Source organism: Anomaloglossus baeobatrachus, chromosome 5 (assembly GCF_048569485.1).
Source record: "Anomaloglossus baeobatrachus isolate aAnoBae1 chromosome 5, aAnoBae1.hap1, whole genome shotgun sequence".
NCBI classification, from domain to species: Eukaryota; Metazoa; Chordata; class Amphibia; order Anura; family Aromobatidae; genus Anomaloglossus; species Anomaloglossus baeobatrachus.
In genome coordinates, this window is record NC_134357.1 from 18,177,889 (window position 1) to 18,199,306 (window position 21,418).

General features: G+C 45.2%; 1 protein-coding gene across 1 annotated transcript in view; it reads left to right on the top strand.

The window, feature by feature from the left end:
* Nucleotides 1–21,418, top strand: part of CLCN1 (chloride voltage-gated channel 1) — a 166,327-nt gene that overhangs the window by 23,058 nt on the left and 121,851 nt on the right. The window lies entirely within an intron of this gene.

A 21,418-nucleotide genomic window follows, 5' to 3' on the forward strand; every position in this document is an offset into this window, starting at 1 on the left:
TCATCACTGCAGTGTCTAGTATCGCTGTACAATGTGATACAGGCTTCTGCTTTAAAACAAATGTTTATATCACTCCAGAGCTGGATTCACAGCTGCTCTGCTCAGCACTGCTGCATTATATCCTCTATGCTGCTGATACTTTTTAGCAACATTATATCTTAATTTAGTGCAGGATTCATAACTGCATTGCTCAGCACTACTGTATTATTTCCTCTATGCTGCTGATACTTTTTAGTAAGCATTGCATCTTACTTGGCGGCTCACTGGTCAGCACTTCATTCTTGTGGTGGCTCAGTGGTCAGCACTGCAGTCTTGTGGTGGCTCAGTGGTCAGCACTGCAGTCTTGTGGTGGCTCAGTGGTCAGCACTGCAGTCTTGTGGTGGCTCAGAGGTCAGCACTGCAGTCTTGTGGTGGCTCAGTGGTCAGCATTGCAGCCTTGTGGTGGCTCAGTGGTCAGCATTGCAGCCTTGTGGTGGCTCAGTGGTCAGCATTGCAGCCTTGTGGTGGCTCAGTGGTCAGCATTGCAGTCTTGTAGTGGCTCAGTGGTTAGCACTGCAGTCTTGCAGCGCTGGGGTCCTAGGTTCAAATCCCACCAAGGACAACATCTGCAAGGAGTTTGTATGTTCTCTCCGTGTTTGCATGGGGGTTCTCCATTTTCCTCCCACACTCCAAAGACATACTGATAGGGAATTTAGATTGTGAGCCCCAATGGGGACAGTGTTGCCAATGTATGGAAAGCGCTGTGGAATTGATAGTGCTATATAAATGAATAAAGATTATTATTATTATTATTATATTATTACATTAGTGCTGGATTCACAGCTGCACAGCTCAGCACTCCTGTATTATATCCTCTATGCTGCTGATACTTTTTAGTAAGCATTGTATTTCACTTTAGTGCTGGATTCACAGATACACTGCTCAGCACTCCTGTATTATATCCTCTATGCTGCTGATACTTTTTAGTAAGCATTTTATTTCACTTTAGTGCTAGATTCACAGCTGCACAGCTCAGCACTCCTGCATTATGTCCTCTATGCTGCTGATACTTTTTTGCCAGCATTGTATATAGCTTTACTGCTTGATTCACAGCTGCACTGCTCAGTCCTCCTGTATTATATCCTCTATGCTGCTGATACTTTTTTGCCAGCATTGTATCTTACTTTAGTGTTAGAGTCACAGCTGCACAGCTCAGCACTCCTGCATTATGTCCTTTATGCTGCTGATACTTTTTAGTAAGCATTGTATTTCACTTTAGTGCTGGATTCACAGCTGCTCTGTTCAGTCCTCCTGCATTATGTCCTCTATGCTGCTGATACTTTTTTGCCAGCATTGTATATAGCTTTACTGCTTGATTCACAGCTGCACAGCTCAGCAGTGCTCAATAGTGTCCCTCATGCTGTTTCTGCACACAAATATGTGCAGCATAGAGACTGCAGAGCAGGAATCCCTCTTGTCTGTGTGGGCTGTGTATTGGAGACCTCATTGAAGCTATTCTCCACGCACTAGCTCAGAAACAACTGAAAAATTGTGATAGATCTTATAGTGGCAAAACGTGAGGAAAAAAGCAGGCTGCGAGTCATATAGTGGCTAAAAGAAAGTTGAATTCCTTGTGAACACGCAGGACAGCTTATACTGAACGCCTAAAATGTCAGGAATCTGTCAATCATTCACCTCTACAATGAGTAGATTGGAGGGATCTTGATGCTGCGATCCACAATTGCTGCCTGCCACTGCTGGGGAGAGTTAGTATATTTAAAAAAATACATAGAACAGAATTTTGGGGTAATACATGGAAGCTCCAGATCCAAAAAGGACAGATTTGTCCCTGATCGCTGCTGATGGAGAAAATATGTAGGAATAGGACGTAGAGGAGCTCAGCTTCCCTGTAATGTTCATCTGCTCTAAAAGAATATATTAAGAAAGGCAGATAAATAGGGTCAAATAATGGAAAATGGGAACAGAGAAAGCAAGAAACACAAGAGATCCCAGGTCAGAGAAAAAGGAAACAATCAGAAAGTTTGAAAATATTTATGAGATATTACAGAACACAATACAAATTGATATATTGTGATGTATACAGTGTCATACTATATACAGTGTGTCCCCCCATATCCTGTCCACTGAAATTAACTTGAGAACGGCGGCAGCTATAGGCATAGAAGTGGTGTCTAGGTATAGTAAAGTAGCCATGTGCTGCGTAATGAAACCACCTATAGCGCCACCTGGTGGAAAACAACGGAGTTAGCATTTTTATCTCGAAAACGGAACGAGATAGAGAAAAAAAGTGAATTACAAAGTTGTAGGGAATCATCAATTCAATATGAATTGACACCTTGCATTAACCTTGTTCTCAAGTTAATAGTGGTGAACAGGCTATAGGTGGACACACTGTATACTATATTGGGGTTGGTATAACACAATAACATGTGATTAGGCTTCATATTAATCTATGGAGATATCCAGCTCTTTCCCCCTCCGGTAGTGAAATGCTGCAGTAATAAGGATCCTATTATTTGCTGTGGGGTCTTTTATATTCATCTGCACAAGACCCCTCCGGGATCTGGATCAGAACTCATTACTTGTTGCCTTTTCCCTCCCAGCTTTCCTTTCTGCTGATGAAGCCTGAAGACAACGAGTTGTGTTTTTATATCAGATGTCGTTAATTGAGTCACACAAATCCGATCCGGATACATGAAAACCTTCCCTTAGGCCTATGTCACATGCCTGTGAAAATCACGCACGTGTTTCACGGACGTGTCAGAGGTGCGGATTATCCTCAGCGAGCCGTGTTTATGGCACACGTGTGTTATCCGTGATAGCACACGGAGAACGGGAACTTTCTACTCACCTGTCCCTGGCCTCGCTGTCCGTGGTGCTGATCTGCAGTCTCCGGTCCTGCGACTCCCCGCTGCTTCTGCTTCCGGCCGCAGTGAAGTGAATATTCAATGAGCATAATGAGCGGCGGTCGGCAGCAAGTGACAGCAGCAGCAGAGACAGCAGCGCTGGAGAAGGTGAGTAATGTTTTGGGGGTTTTTTTTAATAGACACATGTCTTTTCTCCGGTGCGTGTCACACGGACCACATCCGTGTGGTCCGTGTGTGTTACGTGTGACACGTTTGCGTTCCATGTGACAACCATGATGCCGAAGAGAAAACTGACATGTCGGCGTATGGAGCACACGGGCACACGTAAGTATGGAACGTGTGTCCGTTCCGTGCAAAACTACTTACGTGTGCCCGAAACTATAGGAAAACATGTCAACGTGTGCCTGTGTCTCCGGTACGTGAGGAAACTGTCCATACACGTACCGGAGGCATGAATGTGTGAAAGAGGCCTTATACACGGGGTTATCCTGCATCTTGCTACCGATTTGCTGCAATAAAGGGTTAAATCTGTAATAAAAATGCACAGAATAAATACATTTCCAGGCTGTAGATTTAAAATATTCTCAGGGGTTTTCTGTAGGCTCCAAAAGCCATTTTTTTAATTTTATTTTATTTTTATTTTTTTTATTTTTTATTTTTTTTAATCTTTATTATTTTTTTTTTTCTTTTGGCAATGAAAGAGTAATTCAATGAAGTGGAAATTATTGGGGGAATAAAGAGACATAATAAAATATAATGTAACATTGTGTTCTGCAATACAATCCGACGTAACAGAGTGGAATGTAATGTAATGTAATACTATATAACATTTAAAGGGAACCTGTCTTATGGAAAATGGTCAGATTGTTGCACAATTTTATGGAACACTTACATCTTATTCATTGAAATCTCTGGTATTTGTATGCAGGAGTCCAGTGGGCGGTCCTACTCAGTGATTGACAGTCTTCCCTGTATAACTATGTAGTGCTAAGATATGGGTAACAATCAGTATGGGAATATAGACAAGCATTACTGCTACGGAAAACATGTGAAAATTGAGATACTTAGCACACAAAAATGGCCAGTTTTATGTGAGCCCAACAGCCAACGTCAATGTGACCTCTTATTGTTGGGTCCTTATCAAACTAATTCTTCTCTTTGAGTTAACAAAAACATCAATTTTTAACCCAAAGAGAGGCATTAGAGTAGGCAGGGACCCAACAATAAGAGGTCACCTTGTCATTGGCTGTTGGGCTCACATAAAACTGGCCATTTTTGTGTGCTAAGTATCTCAATTTCTCCAAGCAGTAATGCATGTCTATATTCCCGTGTTCATTGTTACACATATCTTAGCACCACAGAGTGCAGTTGTCTCTTTTTGTTACTATGTTTCATGTTCAGTTTGCGTCTGTTAACATTAGAAAGCTAGGAAGGGCCATCAGTCTTTTTCTTTGACTGTCTGCAGGGATAGCTGTCAATCATTAGTAGGACCACCCACTGGACTCCTGCATATACATACCAGGGATATCAATGAATAAAATGCAAGCTACTCTGAATGTTTTCCATCATGTCTACATATACCCCTGCTCAGCGTCTTCCTCTCTGCACTGTGGTGTCTGCTGATCGGACAGCTCTCTGTAAGGCTGTGTGCACACAATGCGTTTTTATTGCATTTTTTTCATGCGTTTTTTAGTGCAGTTTTGTCACAAAAATTGCAAGCAAATCCTTATACCAGCAAAGTCAATGAGAATCCTGACGTTTTGTGCTCATGTTGCTTCCCCCCCCCCCTCCCTGCAGATCTGGTGCAGAAATGAATTTGCAGTATGTCCATTCTTTCAGCATTTTTCCACCCCAGAATGCATAGAAAATACATTGTAAAAAAACACACAAAAAAGGAGGCACAAAATTCACAGAAAATGCAACAAAAACTCTGCAAAAACGCAGCGTAAACCTGCCAAGAGATGCAGAAAAGGAGCAGAAATTTCTGGAACCAAATACTCAACGTGTGCATATAGCCTAAAAGGGATCTGTCGGGACCATGATGCTGTCATTGTATTGCACTGTTTTATGTATCTTTTTATATTAGTGTATCAGACTGTAATGTCTCTTATATATCATGGAACATTGTATGTGGTATAGTATCATAATTATAAGTATCAAGTAATATTGTATAGAATTTTAACAGTTTGTATCAGGCAGCACGGTGGCTCAGTGGTTAGCCTTGCAGTCTTGTGGTGGCTCAGAGGTTAGCACTGCAGTCTTGTGGTGGCTCAGTGGTTAGCCTTGCAGTCTTGTGGTGGCTCAGAGGTTAGCACTGCAGTCTTGAGTTGGCTCAGTGGTTAGCACTGCAGTCTTGTGGTGGCTCAGAGGTTAGCACTGCAGCCTTGTGGTGGAACAGTGGTTAGCACTGCAGTCTTGTGGTGGCTCAGTGGTTAGCACTTCAGTCTTGAGGTGGCTCAGTGGTTAGCCTTGCAGTCTTGTGGTGGAACAGTGGTTAGCACTGCAGTCTTGTGGTGGCTCAGAGGTTAGCACTGCAGTCTTGAGGTGGCTAAGTGGTTAGCAGTGCAGTCTTGTGGTGGCTGAGTTGTTAGCACTGCAGTCTTGTGGTGGCTCAGTGATTAGCACTGCAGTCTTGTGGTGGCTCAGTGGTTAGCACTGTAGTCTTGTGGTGGCTCAGTGGTTAGCACTGCAGTCTTGTGGTGGCTCAGTGGTTAGCACTGCAGTCTTGTGGTGGCTCAGAGGTTAGCAGTGCTGTCTTGTGGTGGCTCAGTGGTTAGCACTGCAGTCTTGTGGTGGCTCAGTGGTTAGCACTGCAGTCTTGTGGTGGCTCAGTGGTTAGCACTGTAGTGTTGTGGTGGCTCAGTGGTTAGCACTGTAGTCTTGTGGTGGCTCAGTGGTTAGCACTGCAGTCTTGTGGTGGCTCAGTGGTTAGCACTGCAGTCTTGTGGTGGCTCAGAGGTTAGCACTGCAGTCTTGTGGTGGCTGAGTTGTTAGCACTGTAGTCTTGTGGTGGCTCAGTGGTTAGCACTGCAGTCTTGAGGTGGCTAAGTGGTTAGCAGTGCAGTCTTGTGGTGGCTCAGTGATTAGCACTGCAGTCTTGTGGTGGCTCAGTGGTTAGCACTGTAGTCTTGTGGTGGCTCAGTGGTTAGCACTGCAGTCTTGTGGTGGCTCAGTGGTTAGCACTGCAGTCTTGTGGTGGCTCAGAGGTTAGCACTGCAGTCTTGTGGTGGCTGAGTTGTTAGCACTGCAGTCTTGTGGTGGCTCAGTGGTTAGCACTGAAGTCTTGCAGCGCTGGGGTTTTGGGTTCAAATCTCCCCAAGGACACAATCTGCAAGGAGTTTGTATGTTCTCCCCATGTTTGCGTGGGTTTCCTCCGGTTTCCTCCCACACTCCAAAGACATACAGATAGGGACCCTAGATTGTGAACCCCAATGGGGACAGTGTTGCCAATGTATGTAAAGCGCTGCAGAATTAACAGCGCTATATAAGTGAATAAAATTATTATTATTACTTCTATGGAAAACCTATAAAAATTTAGATACTTAGCACACAAAAATGGGCAGTTTTATGTGAGTCCAACAGCCAACGTCAAGGCGACCTCTTATTGTTGGGTCCTTATCAAACTAATTCTTCTCTTTGGGTTAAAAATGGATGTTTTTGTTAACCCAAAGAGAGGCATTAGAGTAGGCAGGGACCCAACAATAAGAGGTCACCTTGTCATTGGCTGTTGGGCTCACATAAAATTGGCCATTTTTGTGTGCTAAGTATCTCAATTTCTCCAAGCAGTAATGCATGTCTATATTCCCGTGTTCATTGTTACACATATCTTAGCACCACAGAGTGCAGTTGTCTCTTTTTGTTACTATGTTTCATGTTCAGTTTGCATCTGTTAACATTAGAAAGCTAGGAAGGGCCATCAGTCTTTTTCTTTGACTGTCTGCAGGGATAGCTGTCAATCATTAGTAGGACCGCCCACTGGACTCCTGCATATACATACCAGGGATATCAATGAATAAAATGCAAGCTACTCTGAATGGATATCCTCCCACGGTTTTTATATATATTTCAGGCAGTCCCGCTTCTTCCCCCTGCCGGGTTTTTTCGGACACTCAGGTCTGCTCTGTCTCAATTTGTATGGGGTCACTCTAGGGCTAGAATAAAATATCACACACACTAGACATATCACTGTTGGGGGCGCAGGACTCCCAGATGTGCGCAGATATCATGGGGCGGCACTGATGGTCCGAATGTTTGACTGGCATTTTAACGACCAGAATAAGAAATGGGTCAAGCTTGAACAGGAAAGCTCATCAATTCCACTGAAGTATCTACCATGGGTTGGGTCCAGGGAGGGGGTGAGATTGGTTGCGGCGAGTCTTTTTATTAAGGCTACACTGAGGACATGGGACAAGGTTAAACAGAATGGCAGATTGGTGGGCTGCCCTTTTCTCCTTGCTCCTATCATATCCAATCCAGAATTCCCCCCGGGAGTCGGTCGGACTAAATTCCTAAGATGGGGAGCACAACAAGATGGTAGGATATATCATGCCCTTAGGGGGTCTAAATTGAGATCCTTTGAGGATATGCAAAATATGGAACCTCCCCAGATATTATCCTGGATAGAATATAGACAACTCTATTTATTCGTGAACTCTAAGACACGAGGAATGGACGGAATATCAGAGGGCTTGGCCCTACCCTTTGGAAAGTTATTTATGCAGGACGCTATACCTACACATCTGATGTCACTTATATATAAGATGATAGGACAGGCAGATCCCTCTGCGGGCTCGGACCCCTCATACATGACCAAGTGGGAAGAAGAAATGGAAACGACATTTACACACACAGAAAAGCAGAAAGCTTACATATTTACACATAAAATGTCAATTGCAGGGTACACCAAGGAGAAAAATTATAAGATCCTAACAAGATGGTATCAGTACCCGGTGAGGCTTCACAGAATTTTTCCTTCTGTTTCCGAGATGTGCTGGCGATGTGGAACACTAAAGGGTACAATGATACATATATGGTGGGACTGTGATAAAATAAAGCCATTTTGGGAGGCAATTTTTCAAACATATACAAAAATAACAGGAAAGAGAACAGCACGGACCCCACAAATAGCCTTGATGTCAATGCTTCCCGGCTCAATTAAAGCCCAAAAGGGGGATATACTGCGGTTTTGTCTGGCGGCAGCAAGAGCAGTGATTCCAAGACATTGGAGAACACAGGAGGCCCCAACATTAAGGGAATGGACACAGGAATTTGAACACATTCATCATATGGAGAAATTAATGGCAGAGGCAGAGGGACACACTGAAAGATACCTGAGAATTTGGACGCCATGGATAACATTTAAAAGTTCAGACGATTACCATACGGTATTTTGAGGCTCAGCAGGTGCACTATGAGCAGAGATATGAGAGAGGCAAAGAGAGGATTCGCGTGTGCCCCCCCCCCCCCCCCGTCCCCCCAATCCTGAAAAGATCCCCACTTTCTCCCTCCTTGTTTTTTCAGCTTTTCTATTTCATGCTTGTCTACTTATTTCTCTTCTTTGGCCATTTCTGAAGGTTTTAATTACTTTTTTCAATCTTAATGATAAAGATATAACGAATAGAGATAGGCTAAGGTTCAAGGTTATACGGGAAGGTTGGTTACCAAAAAAACAGACAGTAGTCTGGAGCTTGTGGGGCAGAAAGAGAGGAATGTAAGATTGGCAACAGAGAATGATTCTAAGTCATAAGTGGAATTATCATATAGAAATGTTATTCAAATTGTGGTATCATATGCAATGATCCTCCCATAACCTTGGTTGTTTGTACGTTTTTTTTCTATGTTTCTGTATTTTTCTCTTCTACTCAAAGAAAGATTATACATAAAATGCAAGCTACTCTGAATGTTTTCCATCATGTCTACATATACCCCTGCTCAGCGTCTTCCTCTCTGCACTGTGGTGTCTGCTGATCGGACAGCTCTCTGTAAGGCTGTGTGCACACAATGCGTTTTTATTGCATTTTTTTTCATGCGTTTTTTAGTGCAGTTTTGTCACAAAAATTGCAAGCAAATCCTTATACCAGCAAAGTCAATGAGAATCCTGACGTTTTGTGCTCATGTTGCTTCCCCCCCCCCTCCCTGCAGATCTGGTGCAGAAATGAATTTGCAGTATGTCCATTCTTTCAGCATTTTTCCACCCCAGAATGCATAGAAAATACATTGGAAAAAAACACACAAAAAAGGAGGCACAAAATTCACAGAAAATGCAACAAAAACTCTGCAAAAACGCAGCGTAAACCTGCCAAGAGATGCAGAAAAGGAGCAGAAATTTCTGCAACCAAATACTCAACATGTGCACATAGCCTAAAAGGGATCTGTCGGGACCATGATGCTGTCATTGTATTGCATTGCTTTATGTATCTTTTTATATTAGTGTATCAGACTGTAATGTCTCTTATATATCATGGAACATTGTATGTGGTATAGTATCATAATTATAAGTATCAAGTAATATTGTATAGAATGTTAACAGTTTGTAAATGGCAGCTCGGTGGCACAGTGGTCACAACTGCAGTCTTGTGGTGGCTCTGGTCACAACTGCAGTCTTGTGGTGGCTCAGTGGTTAGCATTGCAGTCTTGTTGTGGCTCAGTGGTCAGCACTGCAGTCTTGTGGTGGCTCAGTGGTCAGCACTGCAGTCTTGTGGTGGCTCAGTGGTTAGCACTGCATTCTTGTGGTGGTTCAGTGGTTAGCACTGCATTCTTGTGGTGGCTCAGTGGTTAGCACTGCATTCTTGTGGTGGCTCAGTGGTTAGCAGTGCAGTTTTGTAGCGCTGGGGTCCTGGGTTCGAATCCCACCAAGGACAACATCTGCAAGGAGTTTGTATGTTCTCCCTGTGTTTCCGTGGGTTTTCTCCAGGGTCTCCGGTTTCCTCCCACACTCCAAAGACATACTGATAGGGAATTTAGATTGTGAGCCCTAATGGGGACAGTGTTCCTGATTAGTGGAATATGTTAGTGCTATATAAACATAAATAAAAAAAAATCTTTATCATATTTTATGTAGAAATGTATCAAATTCCATTGTATAGTATTGTGTACACTGTACTGTGTTATTCTATAATATTGTGCTCTATTCTGTTATGTTGCATTGTATTATGGTTTATTGCTATATTGTGTTGTTTAGCACATTATTACCTGCGCTGTCGGCTCCATTATGTCCGCTCCCTGACGGCAGCACGCAGTAGTGACGGGCATGCTGATCTTTGCCGTCTGCCACTTATGTTTATTTGTGCATTACTTTTAGACAATTTATATCTTAGCCTTTGCGGTATGGCGTCCAATGATCTTAATAATATGCGACACTTCTCTACAAACACTGCACTAATAGACCGAGGTGACAGACCGCTGTAATGAGCGAGGCTACCGGGACTGTCCGCGGCCCCCGGAGAGCCGATCTGACCCACTATATACAGTATAACTACAATGTATATATAATGTAACACTGTATAACAGACTGTATCACAGGAACCCCACACAACGCTATACAACATTCTGAGAGACTATACAATATAATATTACATAATACAAGCCGGTATAACAATATACAAGATATAATGACAATATAATAACGTAACACAATACAATATAATATAGTATCATGCTGACTAACACAATACAGTACAATAAAACAGCACAATATGTTGTGTCCCATGAAAGGGAACAACCTGTTGTATATAATTCTTGCATTGCATATTTTTCCTCCTATCAGGAAATTCCTTTATTGTTGCTAGGTAGATTAGACTGTATGAAGTTTGTCCCTATGTACCTCCCTTAGTTGGCTTCTGTATAGAATGCTCCTCCCTTCTCCTTCAGTTTAGTCTAGAGAAATCATTGCTGAAGAGACATGTCTAAAACCCTGTACAGATTATTCCTTTTCACCTGCATTTACTTTGTACTTAATACAAGACTCTAGAAGAAAACTACAGCGTTTCTCCTTGTCTTCCTACAAGTCATCGTTGTGCTGAGTTGAACTATCTGTGGAAGCCGTAGAGTGAGTAAAACCATACAGTTATCTAAGGGACTGAGAATTAGAGCGGTTGGATTCATTGCTACCAGGAAGAGACAGAATAGTGAAAAGGATTAGCTGTGACCGGGATTAGTATACATATATCAGTAAATAACCTGTTTCCAGGAGTGCTATACTGCATACAATCCAGAGAAAGGATTACCCCAAGGGGCTGATAGCAAGCCACAGCATAAAACTTTATAGCAGCTTCAGACAAAGTGCAATGTAAAGTATTAACCTGTTATCAGAACTGTGTGCAGCTATAAACCAAGCATCCCCCATAAGCTAATTGTAAATTGCAGCCAGAGACTTTGCAAATACATCCTGCAAAACACAGACTGCAGAGATTGCAATATTGTATTAGGTTTCCCTGACAACCAGTGCAGAGCAGCATTCACTCTTCCTGATGGAGTCAAAGAGAGCTCTCTCACTACCTGCTCTAAAGCTGGTGTCACACATAACGACGACGACAACGACGTCGCTGCTACGTCACCATTTTCTGTGACGTTGCAGCGACGTCCCGTCGCTGTCGCTGTGTGTGACATCCAGCAACGACCTGGCCCCTGCTGTGAGGTCGCCGGTCGTTGCTGAATGTCCAGCTTCATTTTTTGGTCGTCACTCTCCCGCTGTGACACACACATCGCTGTGTGTGACAGCGAGAGAGCGACGAAATGAAGCGATCAGGAGCCGGCACTGGCAGCTGCGGTAAGCTGTAACCAGCGTAAACATCGGGTAACCAAGGGAAGACCTTTCCCTGGTTACCCGATGTTTACGCTGGTTACCAGCCTCCGCTCTTGCTGCCAGCGCCGGCTCCTGCACTGTGACATGTGGCTGCAGTATGCATCGGGTAATTAACCCGATGTATACTGTAGCAAAGAGAGCAAGGAGCCAGCGCTAAGCAGTGCGCGCGGCTCCCTGCTCTCTGCACTGACATGTAGCTGCAGCACACATCGGGTTAATTAACCCGATGTGTGCTGCAGGAGAGCAAGGAGCCAGCGCTAAGCGCGGCTCCCTGCTCTCTGAACATGTAGCACAGCGACCTTATGATCGCTGCTTCTGCTGTGTTTGACAGCTAAGCAGCGATCATAACAGCGACTTACAAGGTCGCTGTTACGTCACCGAAAATGGTGACGTAACAGCGACGTCGTTGTCGCTGTCGTTTAGTGTGACACCAGCTTAAAGCAACAAGAGGAAGACATAGACTCACACTCAAATTACAGTGAAAGATCTAAGCGGTTGACCAAACCAACATGGAAGGTTAAAGAGAACCTAGAAACAGCCAGAAGTGAACTATTTACCCAGACAGCATTATTGTGGCAAAGAGTGCAAAAACAAGTGACTGTTTTATCTGTGCCCGGTGCTCATGAGCTACCACCAGAGGGAGCCCTGGAACAACTGTACTCAGCATACCAGTCCTACAAAGAGATTTGTAAAAAATATTCCTCTACCCTGCTGAGAGCAAATACGTCTGAGTCTGAAAAAGAACTACAGGACTTCCAACAGCTTAATGCTGAACGAGACCGCACCGTGCGCGACATTGTGAGCAAGACTGAAGCAAAAATTGCGCAAATGTCAGGAGCGGCATCTTACAAATCCAGGTCCATTAAGAGCTCAAGGCACTCACTCAAATCAGGCTCGTCAAGGTACTCAACCCTCAGCGAGCAGCTCATAAAGGCGCGCGCTGAAGCAGAAACAACAAAAGTACACGCCATCTTCGCCCAGAGAGAAGCAGAGATGAGAACAGAATCTGCACGCAAAGAAGCAGAGATTAAAGCAGAATCTGCACACAAGGAAGCGGAGATGAAAGCAGAATCTGCACGCAAGGAAGCGGAGATGAGAACAGAATCTGCACGCAAAGAAGCAGAGATTAAAGCAGAATCTGCACGCAAGGAAGCAGAGATGAGAACAGAATCTGCACGCAGAAGCAGAAATTGAAGCCCTTCAGAAGGAATGTGAACATGTGGCGGCCATGGCAAGGCTAAAAGTCTTCGAGCAAGCTCTGGGTGGGAGCCAGGAAGGCAGCGCCAGTTTGTGTGACCTCGACACAGAAGACTCACTTAAGCGTACAAGAGATTACGTGCTGAGCCAAGCCGACGAACTGCCAACTACCATCAACATTCCCGTCAGTGCTAACACTTCTCCAGAGCCTCAAGACACTGATCCACCTACAGCTTCCAGCCTTCCAGGTCAGTCCAATGCACCTCAGACTTTCAAGTCTGAACCAGCTTCATATTCCAATGCACAGCCACACCCTCCGCATCAGCAACCTCCGTATGCCCATGTCTACATGCAACCTAACATGCCGGCAAGGCGCTACACTCCCAACAACTATGTAGTTCCAGCCCCGTATACAACAGAGATTGTACACACCAAACCGATCACTGGTCTAAACGCCTACGCCACTCCATACTTTCCCATGTTCCCGAACCAAGAAGCTACGAATCACGCAACCAGCACCACGCAGTCAGCAAATGTGCCCCCAACATCGGAAAGATCAGATATGTCCGACTTTGCGAGGTACATGATCCGCCGAGAACTCACCAACACCGGTCTCACAAAGTTTGATGACCAGCCCGAAAACTACAGAGGGTGGAAGTGTGCCTTCAAAACCGCAACGCGTGACCTCGGCATTACAGCTGCTGAAGAGCTGGACTTGCTAATCAGGTGGCTAGGGCCACGGTCTACTGAGAGAATCAAGAGACTCAGGTCCGTCTACATCAGCGACCCAACAACTGGTCTCGCAACCGCATGGGACAGACTAGAGAAAGGCTTCGGCAGTCCTGAAGCAATTGAAGATGCATTGCTGAAACAACTATACGACCTTCCCAAAATATCTAGCAAGGATGCTTCAAAGTACCAGGAACTCAGCGACCTGCTGTCCGAGCTCCAGCTGGCCAAAACAGACACACACCTACCTGGCCTCAGCTACCTGGACACCGCTCGTGGGGTGAAACCCATAGTCGCCAAGTTACCTTACAACTTGCAGGAAAGGTGGACTACGGTAGGAACAAACTATAAAAAAGAGCACCAAGTCTCCTTCCCTCCATTCTCCTACTTCTGCGAGTTCATCAACGGCATCGCGGAACGTAAGGCAGACCCCAGCTTCACCTGTGGAGAACCAACCGGCTCCCCTTCACCAGCTCCCGGATATGAGAGCCCTCATCAAAATGACAGAAAACGTAGGGACCCAGTATCAGTCAAGAAGACCGACGTTCTACCACCTACACCATCAGCACCAGACAATGGCAGTGAAGGCGGGAAGGCGGAAAATCCGAACCGCCAATGTCCTATTCACAAACTGCCACACCCCCTGAAGAAGTGCATTGGCTTCAGGAAGAAACCCCTTCAAGAATGAAAGGAACTCTTGAAAAGGTTTGGGGTATGTTTCAGGTGTTGTGCCTCTACAGAACACCTTGCCAAGGACTGTAATGTTACTATTAAGTGTATGGAGTGTGACAGCACAGATCACGTACAAGCGCTGCACCCATCTCAGCCTGATCCTGCACCTACACCTTCTCCTACCACAAGTCATGGCGGGGAGAGTACAGGCCAAGCTGCGAACCACCTCACAGTATCCTCCTCGTGCACCGCAGTCTGCGGAGAAGATCTCTGGGACAAGTCTTGTGCGAAAATATGCTTAGTAAGGGTATATCCCAAAGGTCACCCAGAAAGGGCCGTGAAGGTGTACAGCATCCTGGACGACCAGAGTAACAGGTCACTTGCCAGGTCTGAACTCTTCGACTTGTTCGGCTTAAAAGGAAATGCCTACCCTTATACACTAGGTACTTGCAGCGGCATCTCAGAAGCCTGCGGAAGAAGAGCCAGTGGTCTCGTGGTAACATCTCTGGAAAATACCGTAGAGATACCTCTACCGACACTCGTCGAGTGCAACCAGATACCGGCTAACCGGGAAGAGATTCCAACGCCAGAGGCAGCTCTTCACCACCCTCACCTGAGAACTATTGCCAGCAAGATTCCACCTCTTGATCATAGTGCAAAATCCTGATTCTGATTGGAAGGGACATCCTCCGGCTACACAAAGTACGCCAACACATCAACGGGCCACACGATGCGCCATTCGCTCAGCGCTACGACTTAGGCTGGGTGATCATAGGAAACGTCTGCGTAGGCAAAGTGAAGAGTCCCGACGCGATCTCCTCCTACAAGACGCACATCCTCCCAAACGGTCGCGGCACTCACTTTCAACCATGTCCGCATCACTACGGGGTGAAAGAGAGGCTGAGCGACACCAGGTGGCGACAGCAGCCTCCCGACTGCGCGGACGCATATCATCTCTGGGATGGCGACTTCGGGTCAACAGTGTTTGAGTCTACAAATGAAGACAACAAGTTGGCACCGACGAGAGAAGACAAGGAATTCATAAAGATTATGGATAAAGAGTTCTCTCAAAATGACTCTAACAGTTGGGTAGCCCCATTACCCTTTCGGTCTCCAAGGCCAAGGTTGCCAAACAACTTCCAGCAAGCAACCGCAAGGTTCTCCTCTCTAAAACGAACCTTGAAAAGAAAACCAGAGATGGAGAAACACTTTGTCGAGTTTATGCAAAATATCCTCGACAGAAATCATGCTGAACCGGCACCACCGTTGAAAGAAGGAGAAGAATGTTGGTACCTTCCATCCTTTGGGGTCTACCATCCTCGTAAACCCAACCAGATCAGGGTGGTGTTCGACTCCAGCGCTCAGCACGAAGGCGTCTCCCTTAACAATCTTCTTCTCACCGGACCCAACATGAACAACAGTCTCATTGGAGTGTTGATTCGTTTCAGGCAAGAACCCGTGGCAATAATGGCCGATATCCAGCAGATGTTCCACTGCTTCATCGTGAAAGAAGACAGCCGGAACTATCTTAGGTTCCTATGGCACAAGGACAATAATATCCAAAACGAAGTCATAGACTACCGGATGAGGGTACACGTTTTCGGAAACAGCCCTTCACCAGCTGTGGCAATCTATGGACTGAGACGGGCCGCCCGAGAAGGTGAGGAAGAGTACGGGCATGAGGCTCGTCAATTCGTAGAAAGGAACTTCTACGTGGACGATGGGCTCAAGTCCTTATCCTCGAGTGAAGAAGCCGTCAATCTGCTTTCCAAAACTCAGGGAATGCTTGCTGCATCAAATCTCAGACTCCATAAGATTATATCTAATAATCCAGAGGTAATGGAAGCGTTTCCACCCGAAGACCACGCCACAAGTTTGAGAGACCTCGACTTGGGTTCCGACGTCCCTCCTACACAACGTAGCCTCGGCCTGCTATGGGACATCAAACAGGATGCTTTCACCTTTCAAGTATCACTCTGACAAACCATTCACTAAACGAGGAGTGCTATCTGTGATAAACAGCATCTACGATCCCCTCGGATTTGTCGCACCCTTCACCGTCCAAGGTAAGATCATGCTAAGACAGCTTACTGCCGAAAATACAGATTGGGATGCTCCGCTGTCATCCCAGAAACAACAACGTTGGGAGGCCTGGAAGAAGTCCATGAAGGTACTCGAAAAACTCCGGATTCCACGTTGTTATTCGTCAAGGTCTTCTTTGGTTGTCATTAAAAGAGAAGTTCACATCTTCTCCGATGCGTCTACAGAAGCCATAGCTGCAGTAGCTTATCTGAAGACCTTCGGAAGGCACAACAAAGTGGACTGCGGGTTCATCCTGGGTAAGGCTAAACTGACTCCAAAACCCGCACACTCAGTGCCCAGGCTCGAACTCTGTGCCGCAGTATTGGCGGTAGAAATCGCTGAGGTTGTGAGAGATGAAATGGACCTCACAATCGAATCCTTCACATTCTACACCGATAGTAAAGTGGTACTGGGGTACATATATAACCAAACGAAGCAGTTCTATGTCTACGTGAGTAACAGAGTAGAACGTATCAGAAGCTTCGCTCGTCCTGAACATTGGCACCACATTCCCACCGAACAAAATCCAGCTGACCGAGGAACGAGACTCATTGCTGCGTCCAAACTTGGCGACAACATGTGGCTGACGCCTCCAAGTATCTTATACGAGGAGACCTGCGACAACTACATCGGCAACATGTACGAGCTGGTGGAACCAGAGTCCGATAAGGAAATTAGACCAATCATCTCCGCTTGCTACACTTCAGCGACATCAAAACAGAAGTTGAGACCTCATCGCTTCGAGCGCTTCTCAAGTTGGTCATCTGCGGTACGAGCCGTAGCTCGTCTTATTCACATCGCTCACTGTTTCTACAAGTCTTCAACGTGTCACGGCTGGCACATGTGTGCGAATCATCCTGGTGTCATCGACAAAGAACGTGCCGAACAAGTCATACTCAAGTGCGTACAGCAAGAAGTATATCGCCATGAGATTGACAGCATCACAAAGGGTGTTAACCTTTCCAAAACCAGTTCGCTCTTCAACCTGAATCCAGTGCTCGATCACAACAAGTTGCTACTAGTGGGCGGCCGGATTGGAAAATCTGATCTGCATAACAAGGAACAGAATCCTATTGTAATTCCCGGTCGACACTACGTTGCTACCTTGTTAGTCCGACACTATCATGAACAAGTGCAGCATCAAGGTAGACAGCTTACCGAAGGCAGGATCAGGTCTGCCGGTTTATGGATCGTTGGGGCGAAAAGGTGTGTCTCTTCTGTGCTTCATAGATGCGTCAAGTGCCAAAGGTTAAGAGGAAGATATCAACATCAGCAGATGGCAAATCTTCCGACAGATCGTTTAAGTACAGATCAGCCTTTCTCGTATGTCGGTGTAGACGTCTTTGGTCCATGGTCAGTCATCACAAGAAGAACTCGTGGAGGAGCTGCAAGTAGTAAGCGATGGGCTGTCCTATTTACCTGTCTTAGCATCCGTGCAGTTCACATTGAAGTAATTGAATCCATGGACTCTTCCTGCTTCATCAATGCCCTAAGAAGGTTCTTCTCCATCCGCGGGCCTGCCAAACAATTCCGGTCCGACTGTGGAACTAATTTCACAGGGGCTTGTAAGGAACTGCAGCTAAACAACTTCTTGGCTGACAACGGCTGTACCTGGGTGTTCAATCCCCCACACTCATCACACATGGGTGGATCCTGGGAATGCATGATTGGAATCGCACGAAGAATCCTTGATTCCATGCTACTAAATCACAAACTTCCTCTAACCCACGAAGTGCTGGTGACCTTCCTCGCAGAGGTTTCCGCTATAATAAACGCCAGACCTCTGGTTCCTGTATCATCCGACCCCGAAGCTCCAATGATTCTCACTCCAGCCACACTCCTCACACAGAAAATTGGAGCTGTTTCAGTCCCTCCTGGGGACTTCAATCAAAAGGACATTTTCAGACGTCAATGGAAGCAAGTACAACATCTGTCCAATGTGTTCTGGCATCGGTGGAAGACCGAGTATTTGCATCTGCTTCAAAGCCATCACAAATGGCAGAAGTCATCTCCTAACCTGCAAGTAGGAGACATTGTCTTGCTGAAAGACAGAGAGGCTCATCGCAACGAGTGGCCAATGGGACTCATCACCAAGGCTGTACTCAGCGACGATGGAAGGACCCGGAAGGTAGAAGTAAAGGTGACAAAGGGCGGTTCACCCCGAATCTTCTTTCGTCCAGTCACCGAACTCGTGCTACTTTTACCAAAGGAGGACGCTACATGAACTTTGTCATTGGACACTGCCACGGCGGGGAGCGCACCTTTCCTTACCCCTGCTGTACGGAGACACAACTGTCCGTGTCCAATTGAACCTTGAACTTTTCCTTTTGGATTAAAACTTTACCGTTGGATTATTGGGTTGGAGGAAGAGTTGGCATGTTTGCGGCTTCCCCAATCTGAAGATGGGTTTGTTGAACTTGTATTCATGTTTAACATTTTTCTACTTTTTCATTTTTTACGCAAGGACAATGCGTCATCAACAAAGCATGGACTTGAATTCAGTGCATTACGTTGCATTTTTTGTGTTGTCTCTTATCTCGTTACAGGTTTCGTGACATCGAGGGACAGGATCTACTCCTTACATCGTAGAAGGACTTGTGAAATCATATGATTTCAGACGGGGAGTGTTGTGTCCCATGAATGGGAACAACCTGTTGTATATAATTCTTGCATTGCATATTTTTCCTCCTATCAGGAAATTCCTTTATTGTTACTAGGTAGATTAGACTGTATGAAGTTTGTCCCTATGTACCTCCCTTAGTTGGCTTCTGTATAGAATGCTCCTCCCTTCTCCTTCAGTTTAGTCTAGAGAAATCATTGCTGAAGAGACATGTCTGCAACCCTGTACAGATTATTCCTTTTCACCTGCATTTACTTTGTACTTAATACAAGACTCTAGAAGAAAACTACAGCGTTTCTCCTTGTCTTCCTACAAGTCATCGTTGTGCTGAGTTAACACTATCTGTGGAAGCCGTAGAGTGAGTAAAATCATACAGTTATCTAAGGGACTGATAATTAGAGCGGTTGGATTCACTGCTATGAGGAAGAGACAGAATACAATACAATACAATGCTATGTATACTATTGTATATTCTACTAGCTGAACTACCCGGCTTCGCCCGGGTTAATAACTGCTGTTAACAAAATAGAATGTATTAACAAAAATGTATTCTGCACACAAAGACCACAAAACAAATAGATAAAAATGTAATTATAATGTCTGCCTCCCCCTCTGTATATATCTCTCTGTCTCTCTCTTTGTCTGTCTCTTTCCCTGTCTGTCTCTTTCCCTCTGTGTCTTTCCCTGTGTCTGTCTCTTTACCTGTCTGTGTCTGTCTCTTAACCTGTCTCTCTCTTTCCCTGTCTGTCTCTTTCCCTGTCAGTCTGTCTCTTTGTCTGTGTCTGTCTCTTTCCCTGTCAGTCTGTCTCTGTGTCTGTCTCTTTGTGTCTGTCTCTTACCCTGTCTGTGTCTGTTTCTTACCCTGTCTGTGTCTGCCTCTTTTCCTGTCTGTGTCTGTCTCTTTCCCTGGCTGCATCGTGACACGCCAACATTCCATATAAGGGCGTGGCTGCGCATTCTTCTGAAGTTCTGGCTACACTGTGGCTCCCAGCTCCATTCACTTTAAAGGAGGCAGGTTTTTTGGTGAATAACTGTAAAGATCGGGGTTAAAATTTCCCCTCAAAACATAGCCTATGACGCTCTCGGGGTCCAGACATGTGAGTGAGCAAAATTTTGTGGCTGTAGCTGTGACGGTGCAGATGCCAATCCCGGACATACATATACACACACACACTACCCGGTTTCGCCCGGGTTAATAACTGCTGTTAACAAAATAGAATGTATTAACAAAAATGTATTCTGCACACAAAAAACACAAAACAAATAGATAGAAATGTAATTATTAAAAGGCAAAAACTAAGCTAATAGAAGCATTTCACAACATATATTTCAACATCACAGATATTCCACACAGATTTAACATCCTATGACCTCACACATACTGAGAATGTCCTTTGTTGCCTATATTAACCAATGAGAGCTCAGATTATTTAACTGTAGCAAAATAGAAGCTAAGCTGTGATTGGTTGCTATTGGCAGCCTGATAAATCTCCAGGCAAGAGAAAGCCCTCCCCCTGACAGTATATATTAGCTCACACATACACATATAGACAGGTCATGTGACTGGCAGCTGCCGTATTTCCTATGTGGTACATTTGTTGTTCTTGTAGTTTGGCTGCTTATTAATCAGATTTTTATTTTTGAAGGATAATACCAGACTTGTGTGTGTTTAGGGCGATTATGTGGCGAGGTTGGTGTATGTGTGGTGAGATGTGTGCTGAGGGTGGTATATGTGTTCAAGCACGTGGTAGTGTGTGGTGCATTGTGTGTGTGTGTTCATATCCCTCAGTGTGGTGAGTATCCCATGTCGGGGCCCCACTTTAGCAACTGTACGGTATATACTCTTTGGCGCCATCGCTCTCATTCTTTAAGTCCCCCTTGTTCATATCTGGAGCTGTCAATTTGCCCCCAACACTTTTCGTTTCACTTTTTCCCCATTATGTAGATAGGGGCAAAATTGATTGGTAAATTGGAACTCGCGGGGTTAAAATTTCGCCTCACAACATAGCACCTGGCGCTGCCCGGGATGGTAACTCTGTCTGTCTCCCCCTCTGTATATATCTCTGTCTGTCTCTCTATCTCTTTGTCTGTCTCTTTCCCTGTCTGTCTCAATCTCTTTCCCTGTCTGTCTATCTATCTCTTTCCCTGTCTGTCACTTTCCCTGTCAGTCTGTCTCTTTGTCTGTGTCTATCTGTCTCTTACCCTGTCTATGTCTGTTTCTTACCCTGTCTGTGTCTGCCTCTTTCCCTGTCTGTGTCTGTCTCTTTCCCTGTCTGCATTGTGACACGTCAACATTCCATATAAGGGCGTGGCTGCGCATTCTTCTGAAGTTCTGGCTGCACTGTGGCTCCCAGCTCCATTCGCTTTAATAGAGGCAGGTTTTTTGGCGAATAACTGTAAAGAGCGGGGTTAAAATTTCCCCCCGAAACATAGCCTATGACACTCTCG